This window comes from Salmo salar, chromosome ssa18 (genome assembly GCF_905237065.1).
Source record: "Salmo salar chromosome ssa18, Ssal_v3.1, whole genome shotgun sequence".
In the NCBI taxonomy this organism is placed as follows: Eukaryota; Metazoa; Chordata; class Actinopteri; order Salmoniformes; family Salmonidae; genus Salmo; species Salmo salar.
This window is the reverse complement of record NC_059459.1, coordinates 52,230,438-52,241,383: the sequence shown is the minus strand read 5'-3', so window position 1 is coordinate 52,241,383 and position 10,946 is coordinate 52,230,438. Positions and strand designations below refer to the sequence as shown.

The window sequence follows — 10,946 nt, the reverse complement described above, 5'->3', positions numbered from 1 at the left end:
TCACTATGTGCGTTTTATATGACAATAGCTCTAGGCTGTTTTTAACAACTTCCGGTTGTCACAGGAAGCTATTGCTCGACACTCGTTGTATTTGGGGTAGACATAAACAGAATCCTGAATATGAAGTCTCTACCTTAAGAATTGAATGAATGACAGATTGATGAGTTGCATCCTTTTCACTATGTGCGTTTTATATGACAATAGCTCTAGGCTGTTTTTAACAACTTCCGGTTCTCACAGGAAGCTCTTGTTCCACACACCTTGTCTTTGGGTTAGACATGAACATAATCCTGAATATGAAGTCTCTACCTTAAGAATTGACTGAATGACAGATGGCTGATTTGCATGATTTTCACAATGTGCAGGTTATATGACAATAGCTCTAGGCTGTTTTTAACCACTTCCCGTTGTCACAGGAAGCTCTTGCTCAACACACGTTGTCTTTCGGGTAGACATAAACAGAAACCTGAATATGAAGTCTCTACCTTAAGAATTGACTGAATGAAAGATGGTTGAGTTGCGTGACTTTCACTATCTGCTGGTTGGCCATATGACAATAGCTCTAGGCTGTTTTTAACAACTTCCGCTTGTCACAGGAAGCTCTTGTTCCACACACGTTGTCTTTGGGTTATACATAAACAGAATCCTGAATATGAAGTCTCTACCTTAAGAATTTACTGAATGGCACATGGTTGAGTTGCGTGATTTTCACTATCTGCTTGTTGGCCATATGACAGTAGCTCTAGGCTGTTTTTAACAACTTCCGGTTGTCACAGGAAGCTCTTGCTCCACACAAGTTGTCTTTGGGGTACACATAAACAGAATCCTGAATATGAAGTCTCTACCTTAAGAATTGACTGAATGACAGATGGTTGAGTTGCTTGATTTTTACTATGTGCAGGTTATATGACAATAGCTCTAGGCTGTTTTTAACCACTTCCAGTTGTCACAGGAAGCTCTTGCTCAACACACGTTGTCGTTCGGGTAGACATAAACATGATCCTGAATATGAAGTCTCTACCTTAAGAATTGACTGAATGACACATGGTTGAGTTGCGTGAATTTTCACTATGTGCAGGTTATATGACAATAGCTCTAGGCTGTTTTGAACCACTTCCGGTTGTCACAGGAACCTCTTGCTCAACACACGTTGTCTTTGGGGTAGACATAAACAGAATCCTGAATATGAAGTCTCTACCTTAAGAATTGACTGAATGACAGATGGTTGAGTTGCGTGATTTTCACTATCTGCTGGTTGGCCATATGACAATAGCTCTAGGCTGTTTTTAACAACTTCCGGTTGTCACAGGAAGCTCTTGCTCGACACACGTTGTATTTGGGGTAGACATAAACATAATCCTTAATATGAAGTCTCTACCTTAAGAATTGACTGAATGACAGATGGCTGAGTTGTGTGATTTTCACTATGTGCAGGTTATATGACAATAGCTCTAGGCTGTTTTTAACCACTTCCAGTTGTCACAGTAAGCTCTTGCTCAACACACGTTGTCTTTCGGAAAGACATAAACAGAATCCTGAATATGAACTCTCTACCTTAAGAATTGACTGAATGACAGATGGTTGAGTTGCGTGACTTTCACTATCTGCTTGTTGGCCATATGACAGTAGCTCTAGGCTGTTTTTAACAACTTCCGGTTGTCACAGGAAGCTCTTGTTCCACACACGTTGTCTTTGGGTTAGACATAATCCTGAATATGAAGTCTCTACCTTAAGAATTGACTGAATGACAGATGGCTGATTTGCATGATTTTCACTATGTGCAGGTTATATGAATCCTACAGACGAAGAACCGTATATGTGACATTTTTCAAAAAAACGAGATATACATGAAAAATCATTATTGGACACCCTTTTTCTATAGTGAACCAGTTTCACAAGCTTTCCACGCGCTAATTAACAATATGTTTAAATTTAAAGATAGGCTCTCGTGGAATAACCGTTTATGTGCACCACTCAGAATGGACGGACAAGCGCACAACTTTTCTGTTGCTGATGAAAATCACCGAAATGTGGGAAAGAAACGTAAAACAAAACTAAAAGAATGGAAAGACAGGCAAAGGAAGATCTTACGGGATGCGGGAAAACCCTATACAAATCGTAAGGGTCAAGAAAAAAATGGGAAAAGCTGTCCAAAAGAGGTATGTGGAAGAACCGTATATCAAACAATCAAGCTAGCTAGCTATAGAGTACAGTAACTAACATGTATGTTCTGGGTTGTCTAATTTGTAACTATAGAGAAAACATATTAGCTAAAGTTCGTTGGCTACTAACTTATACATTATCGTTACAAATGTTATTGCTAGATTATAGAAGAAACATAGCTAGCTACTTTTTGTCCATCCACCGGATGATTCGACATGGCTAGAGTAGCTAGCTAGTTATATGTAACGTTACACTGTATCCTGCAGGGAAGAGCGTGTTCCACGACGTGCAGAAAGGATTGTGGAAAGTTGATTGATGAGCGCAAGCTGCATCTGTTCAACAGTTTCTACACTGTCCCATACGAGAAACAACCAGCAAAACCATTCAAGGTGATGAGGATGCAATGTGAAGACTTCAGTCACCTCCCAGATTCTGTTCTCAAGCGACCAGCTGGACTACAGATCACTTCAGTGAGGTGGTTAAAAGTCACATGTATTGCACAGAGAATAGTTTACTAACATCCCATCAACATGCAACATGTTGTTCTAACAATAAAATATCCTAATGATTCCCTTTTTTTATTCATTACAATATACATCTCTGTCACCACATTTAGCATCAACTCTAAGCAGTTAATACTTATTTACTGCTGTCACCTCAGTACAGAAGGACGTTTCTTGCCTTTAGCATGGGTTTAACGCAATTCAAAACTTAATTGCAGATCATAGTGTTAAACGCAAAGAGAATGGTTTTCTGAACGTTTTGTAATATTGACCTTAGGGACCTGCATAATGGACATGCATATTGGCACATCACATTGATCCATATTTGATATGTACAAGTTGTACTTCTTTTGATTGAATTAATTTAATTGTATTCTATTTTTGTAGTTATTCTATGGTATGTTCACATTGAGGGCTTCATTTTAAATGAGACTAAGATTTCATGACTCAACTTTTAAGAAAAGTCATCGGTGCTAAAGTTGATAGACCACCTTTAAATGAACCTCCATTAAATGAATTAACTACATATTGCATTTAAGTTATTTACATGAAGGGCATCTGTACTTGAAAGTACTTAAAACATCATATCAGGTATTAAAAAAGGACATCTTACAAGTGTCATGCAAAATGTCACATATAGTGTTCTTCCACAAACTGAAATCATCACTGGAGATATACTGTTCTTCCACATTCTAAAAATTAAAACGGCAATAAAAAAAGTATTTTTTGAAATAACAAAAAAATATCAATTGTTGTTGGAAGATATGAGTATGGTGAAATATTTGTCAACCATAAAACACCCAATGTGGTACACACAATGAATAATATAAAAATAACTGATTATCTTAAAATGGAAAAATTGTCACATATATGGTTCTTCGTCTGTAGGATTCATATGACAATAGCTCTAGGCTGTTTTTAACCACTTCCAGTTGTCACAGGAAGCTCTTGCTCAACACACGTTGTCTTTCGGGTAGACATAAACAGAATCCTGAATATGAAGTCTCTACCTTAACAATTGACTGAATGACAGATGGTTGAGTTGCGTGACTTTCACTATCTGCTGGTTGGCCATATGACAATAGCTCTAGGCTGTTTTTAACAACTTCCGGTTGTCACAGGAAGCTATTGCTCGACACACGTTGTATTTGGGGTAGACATAAACAGAATCCTGAATATGAAGTCTCTACCTTAAGAATTGATTGAATGACAGATTTATGAGTTGCATCTTTTTCACTATGTGCGTTTTATATGACAATAGCTCTAGGCTGTTTTTAACAACTTCCGGTTCTCACAGGAAGCTCTTGTTCCACACACGTTGTCTTTGGGTTAGACATAAACATAATCCTGAATATGAAGTCTCTACCTTAAGAATTGCCTGAATGACAGATGGCTGATTTGCATGATTTTCACAATGTGCAGGTTATATGACAATAGCTCTAGGCTGTTTTTAACCACTTCCCGTTGTCACAGGAAGCTCTTGCTCAACACACGTTGTCTTTCGGGTAGACATAAACAGAATCCTGAATATGAAGTCTCTACCTTAAGAATTGACTGAATGACAGATGGTTGAGTTGCGTGACTTTCACTATCTGCTGGTTGGCCATATGACAATAGCTCTAGGCTGTTTTTAACAACTTCCGGTTGTCACAGGAAGCTCTTGCTCCACACACGTTGTCTTTGGGGTAGACATAAACAGAATCCTGAATATGAAGTCTCTACCTTAAGAATTTACTGAATGGCACATGGTTGAGTTGCGTGATTTTCACTATCTGCTTGTTGGCCATATGACAGTAGCTCTAGGCTGTTTTTAACAACTTCCGGTTGTCACAGGAAGCTCTTGCTCCACACAAGTTGTCTTTGGGGTAGACATAAACAGAATGCTGAATATGAAGTCTCTACCTTAAGAATTGACTGAATGACAGATGGCTGATTTGCATGATTTTCACTATGTGCAGGTTATATGACAATAGCTCTAGGCTGTTTTTAACCACTTCCAGTTGTCACAGGAAGCTCTTGCTCAACACACGTTGTCTTTCGGGTAGACATAAACAGAATCCTGAATATGAAGTCTCTACCTTAAGAATTGACTGAATGACAGATGGTTGAGTTGCGTGACTTTCACTATCTGCTGGTTAGCCATATGACAATAGCTCTAGGCTGTTTTTAACAACTTCCGGTTGTCACAGGAAGCTCTTGCTCCACACACGTTGTCTTCGGGGTAGACATAAACAGAATCCTGAATATGAAGTCTCTACCTTAAGAATTGACTGAATGACAGATGGTTGAGTTGCGTGACTTTCACTATCTGCTTGTTGGCCATATGACAGTAGCTCTAGGCTGTTTTTAACAACTTCCGGTTGTCACAGGAAGCTCTTGCTCGACACACGTTGTATTTGGGGTAGACATAAACAGAATCCTGAATATGAAGTCTCTACCTTAAGAATTGAACGAATGACAGATTGATGAGTTGCATGCTTTTTACTATGTGCGTTTTATATGACAATAGCTCTAGGCTGTTTTTAACAACTTCCGGTTGTCACAGGAAGCTCTTGCTCGACACACGTTGTCTTTCGGGTAGACATAAACATAATCCTGAATATGAAGTCTCTACCTTAAGAATTGACTGAATGACAGATGGCTGATTTGCATGATTTTCACTATGTGCAGGTTATATGACAATAGCTCTAGGCTGTTTTTAACCACTTCCAGTTGTCACAGGACGCTCTTGCTCAACACACGTTGTCTTTCGGGTAGACATAAACAGAATCCTGAATATGAAGTCTCTACCTTAAGAATTGACTGAATGACACATGGTTGAGTTGCGTGACTTTCACTATCTGCTGGTTGGCCATATGACAATAGCTCTAGGCTGTTTTTAACAACTTCCGGTTGTCACAGGAAGCTCTTGCTCCACACACGTTGTCTTTGGGGTAGACATAAACATAATCCTGAATATGAAGTCTCTACCTTAAGAATTGACTGAATGACAGATGGCTGAGTTGTGTGATTTTCACTATGTGCAGGTTATATGACAATAGCTCTAGGCTGTTTTTAACCACTTCCAGTTGTCACAGTAAGCTCTTGCTCAACACACGTTGTCTTTTGGGTAGACATAAACAGAATCCTGAATATGAAGTCTCTACCTTAAGAATTGACTGAATGACAGATGGTTGAGTTGCGTGACTTTCACTATCTGCTTGTTGGCCATATGACAGTAGCTCTAGGCTGTTTTTAACAACTTCCGGTTGTCACAGGAAGCTCTTGCTCCACACACGTTGTCTTTGGGGTAGACATAAACAGAATCCTGAATATGAAGTCTCTACCTTAAGAATTGACTGAATGACAGATGGTTGAGTTGCTTGATTTTTACTATGTGCAGGTTATATGACAATAGCTCTAGGCTGTTTTTAACCACTTCCAGTTGTCACAGGAAGCTCTTGCTCAACACACGTTGTCTTTCGGGTAGACATAAACATAATCCTGAATATGAAGTCTCTACCTTAAGAATTGACTGAATGACACATGGTTGAGTTGCGTGATTTTCACTATGTGCGTTTTATATGACAATAGCTCTAGGCTGTTTTTAACAACTTCCGGTTGTCACAGGAAGCTCTTGCTCGACACACGTTGTATTTGGGGTAGACATAAACATAATCCTGAATATGAAGTCTCTACCTTAAGAATTGACTGAATGACAGATGGCTGATTTGCATGATTTTCACTATGTGCAGGTTATATGACAATAGCTCTAGGCTGTTTTTAACCACTTCCAGTTGTCACAGGAAGCTCTTGCTCAACACACGTTGTCTTTCGGGTAGACATAAACAGAATCCTGAATATGAAGTCTCTACCTTAAGAATTGACTGAATGACAGATGGTTGAGTTGCGTGACTTTCACTATCTGCTGGTTGGCCATATGACAATAGCTCTAGGCTGTTTTTAACAACTTCCGGTTGTCACAGGAAGCTCTTGCTCCACACACGTTGTCTTTGGGGTAGACATAAACAGAATCCTGAATATGAAGTCTCTACCTTAAGAATTGAATGAATGACAGATTGATGAGTTGCATGCTTTTCACTATGTGCGTTTTATATGACAATAGCTCTAGGCTGTTTTTAACAACTTCCGGTTGTCACAGGAAGCTCTTGTTCCACACACGTTGTCTTTGGGTTAGACATAAACAGAATCCTGAATATGAAGTCTCTACCTTAAGAATTGACTGAATGACAGATGGCTGATTTGCATGATTTTCACTATGTGCAGGTTATATGACAATAGCTCTAGGCTGTTTTTAACCACTTCCAGTTGTCACAGGAAGCTCTTGCTCAACAGACGTTGTCTTTCGGGTAGACATAAACAGAATCCTGAATATGAAGTCTCTACCTTAAGAATTGACTGAATGACAGATGGTTGAGTTGCGTGACTTTCACTATCTGCTGGTTGGCCATATGACAATAGCTCTAGGTTGTTTTTAACAACTTCCGGTTGTCACAGGAAGCTCTTGCTCCACACACGTTGTCTTTGGGGTAGACATAAACAGAATCCTGAATATGAAGTCTCTACCTTAAGAATTGACTGAATGGCACATGGTTGAGTTGCGTGATTTTCACTATCTGCTTGTTGGCCATATGACAGTAGCTCTAGGCTGTTTTTAACAACTTCCGGTTGTCACAGGAAGCTCTTGCTCCACACAAGTTGTCTTTGCGGTAGACATAAACAGAATCCTGAATATGAAGTCTCTACCTTAAGAATTGACTGAATGACAGATGGTTGAGTTGCTTGATTTTCACTATGTGCAGGTTATATGACAATAGCTCTAGGCTGTTTTTAACCACTTCCAGTTGTCACAGGAAGCTCTTGCTCAACACACGTTGTCTTTCGGGTAGACATAAACAGAATTCTGAATATGAAGTCTCTACCTTAAGAATTGACTGAATGACAGATGGTTGAGTTGTGTGACTTTCACTATCTGCTTGTTGGCCATATGACAGTAGCTCTAGGCTGTTTTTAACAACTTCCGGTTTCACAGGAAGCTCTTGCTCCACACACGTTGTCTTTGGGGTAGACATAAACAGAATCCTGAATATGAAGTCTCTACCTTAAGAATTGACTGAATGACAGATGGTTGAGTTGCTTGGTTTTTACTATGTGCAGGTTATATGACAATAGCTCTAGGCTGTTTTTAACCACTTCCAGTTGTCACAGGAAGCTCTTGTTCCACACACGTTGTCTTTGGGTTAGACATAAACATAATCCTGAATATGAAGTTTCTACCTTAAGAATTGACTGAATGACAGATGGCTGATTTGCATGATTTTCACTGTGTGCAGGTTATATGACAATAGCTCTAGGCTGTTTTTAACCACTTCCCGTTGTCACAGGAAGCTCTTGCTCAACACACGTTGTCGTTCGGGTAGACATAAACATAATCCTGAATATGAAGTCTCTACCTTAAGAATTGACTGAATGACACATGGTTGAGTTGCGAGATTTTCACTATGTGCGTTTTATATGACAATAGCTCTAGGCTGTTTTTAACAACTTCCGGTTGTCACAGGAAGCTATTGCTCGACACACGTTGTATTTGGGGTAGACATAAACAGAATCCTGAATATGAAGTCTCTACCTTAAGAATTGAATGAATGACAGATTGATGAGTTGCATGCTTTTCACTATGTGCGTTTTATATGACAATAGCTCTAGGCTGTTTTTAACAACTTCCGGTTGTCACAGGAAGCTCTTGTTCCACACACGTTGTCTTTGGGTTAGACATAAACATAATCCTGAATATGAAGTTTCTACCTTAAGAATTGACTGAATGACAGATGGCTGATTTGCATGATTTTCACTGTGTGCAGGTTATATGACAATAGCTCTAGGCTGTTTTTAACCACTTCCCGTTGTCACAGGAAGCTCTTGCTCAACACACGTTGTCTTTCGGGTAGACATAAACAGAAACCTGAATATGAAGTCTCTACCTTAAGAATTGACTGAATGAAAGATGGTTGAGTTGCGTGACTTTCACTATCTGCTGGTTGGCCATATGACAATAGCTCTAGGCTGTTTTTAACAACTTCCGCTTGTCACAGGAAGCTCTTGCTCCACACACGTTGTCTTTGGGGTAGACATAAACAGAATCCTGAATATGAAGTCTCTACCTTAAGAATTGAATGAATGACAGATTGATGAGTTGCATGCTTTTCACTATGTGCGTTTTATATGACAATAGCTCTAGGCTGTTTTTAACAACTTCCGGTTGTCACAGGAAGCTCTTGTTCCACACACGTTGTCTTTGGGTTAGACATAAACATAATCCTGAATATGAAGTCTCTACCTTAAGAATTGACTGAATGACAGATGGTTGAGTTGCTTGGTTTTTACTATGTGCAGGTTATATGACAATAGCTCTAGGCTGTTTTTAACCACTTCCAGTTGTCACAGGAAGCTCTTGCTCAACACACGTTGTCGTTCGGGTAGACATAAACATAATCCTGAATATGGAGTCTCTACCTTAAGAATTTACTGAATGACAGATGGCTGAGTTGTGTGATTTTCACTATGTGCAGGTTATATGACAATAGCTCTAGGCTGTTTTTAACCACTTCCAGTTGTCACAGGAAGCTCTTGCTCAACACACGTTGTCTTTCGGGTAGACATAAACAGAATTCTGAATATGAAGTCTCTACCTTAAGAATTGACTGAATGACAGATGGTTGAGTTGTGTGACTTTCACTATCTGCTTGTTGGCCATATGACAGTAGCTCTAGGCTGTTTTTAACAACTTCCGGTTGTCACAGGAAGCTCTTGCTCCACACACGTTGTCTTTGGGGTAGACATAAACAGAATCCTGAATATGAAGTCTCTACCTTAAGAATTGACTGAATGACAGATGGTTGAGTTGCTTGGTTTTTACTATGTGCAGGTTATATGACAATAGCTCTAGGCTGTTTTTAACCACTTCCAGTTGTCACAGGAAGCTCTTGCTCAACACACGTTGTCGTTCGGGTAGACATAAACATAATCCTGAATATGAAGTCTCTACCTTAAGAATTGACTGAATGACACATGGTTGAGTTGCGAGATTTTCACTATGTGCGTTTTATATGACAATAGCTCTAGGCTGTTTTTAACAACTTCCGGTTGTCACAGGAAGCTATTGCTCGACACTCGTTGTATTTGGGGTAGACATAAACAGAATCCTGAATATGAAGTCTCTACCTTAAGAATTGAATGAATGACAGATTGATGAGTTGCATCCTTTTCACTATGTGCGTTTTATATGACAATAGCTCTAGGCTGTTTTTAACAACTTCCGGTTCTCACAGGAAGCTCTTGTTCCACACACCTTGTCTTTGGGTTAGACATGAACATAATCCTGAATATGAAGTCTCTACCTTAAGAATTGACTGAATGACAGATGGTTGAGTTGCTTGGTTTTTACTATGTGCAGGTTATATGACAATAGCTCTAGGCTGTTTTTAACCACTTCCAGTTGTCACAGGAAGCTCTTGCTCAACACACGTTGTCGTTCGGGTAGACATAAACATAATCCTGAATATGAAGTCTCTACCTTAAGAATTGACTGAATGACACATGGTTGAGTTGCGAGATTTTCACTATGTGCGTTTTATATGACAATAGCTCTAGGCTGTTTTTAACAACTTCCGGTTGTCACAGGAAGCTATTGCTCGACACTCGTTGTATTTGGGGTAGACATAAACAGAATCCTGAATATGAAGTCTCTACCTTAAGAATTGAATGAATGACAGATTGATGAGTTGCATCCTTTTCACTATGTGCGTTTTATATGACAATAGCTCTAGGCTGTTTTTAACAACTTCCGGTTCTCACAGGAAGCTCTTGTTCCACACACCTTGTCTTTGGGTTAGACATGAACATAATCCTGAATATGAAGTCTCTACCTTAAGAATTGACTGAATGACAGATGGCTGATTTGCATGATTTTCACAATGTGCAGGTTATATGACAATAGCTCTAGGCTGTTTTTAACCACTTCCCGTTGTCACAGGAAGCTCTTGCTCAACACACGTTGTCTTTCGGGTAGACATAAACAGAAACCTGAATATGAAGTCTCTACCTTAAGAATTGACTGAATGAAAGATGGTTGAGTTGCGTGACTTTCACTATCTGCTGGTTGGCCATATGACAATAGCTCTAGGCTGTTTTTAACAACTTCCGCTTGTCACAGGAAGCTCTTGTTCCACACACGTTGTCTTTGGGTTATACATAAACAGAATCCTGAATATGAAGTCTCTA

The 10,946-nt window shown here is 39.4% G+C and overlaps 1 long non-coding RNA gene across 1 annotated transcript; it reads left to right on the top strand.

The window, feature by feature from the left end:
• The first annotated feature begins 2,042 nt into the window (after positions 1–2,042).
• LOC123728645 (uncharacterized) lies at positions 2,043–2,733 on the top strand. The gene is made up of 2 exons (XR_006760277.1): positions 2,043–2,159; positions 2,430–2,733. It is a non-coding gene; the product is annotated as an uncharacterized lncRNA (long non-coding RNA).
• Positions 2,734–10,946: the final 8,213 nt, after the last annotated feature.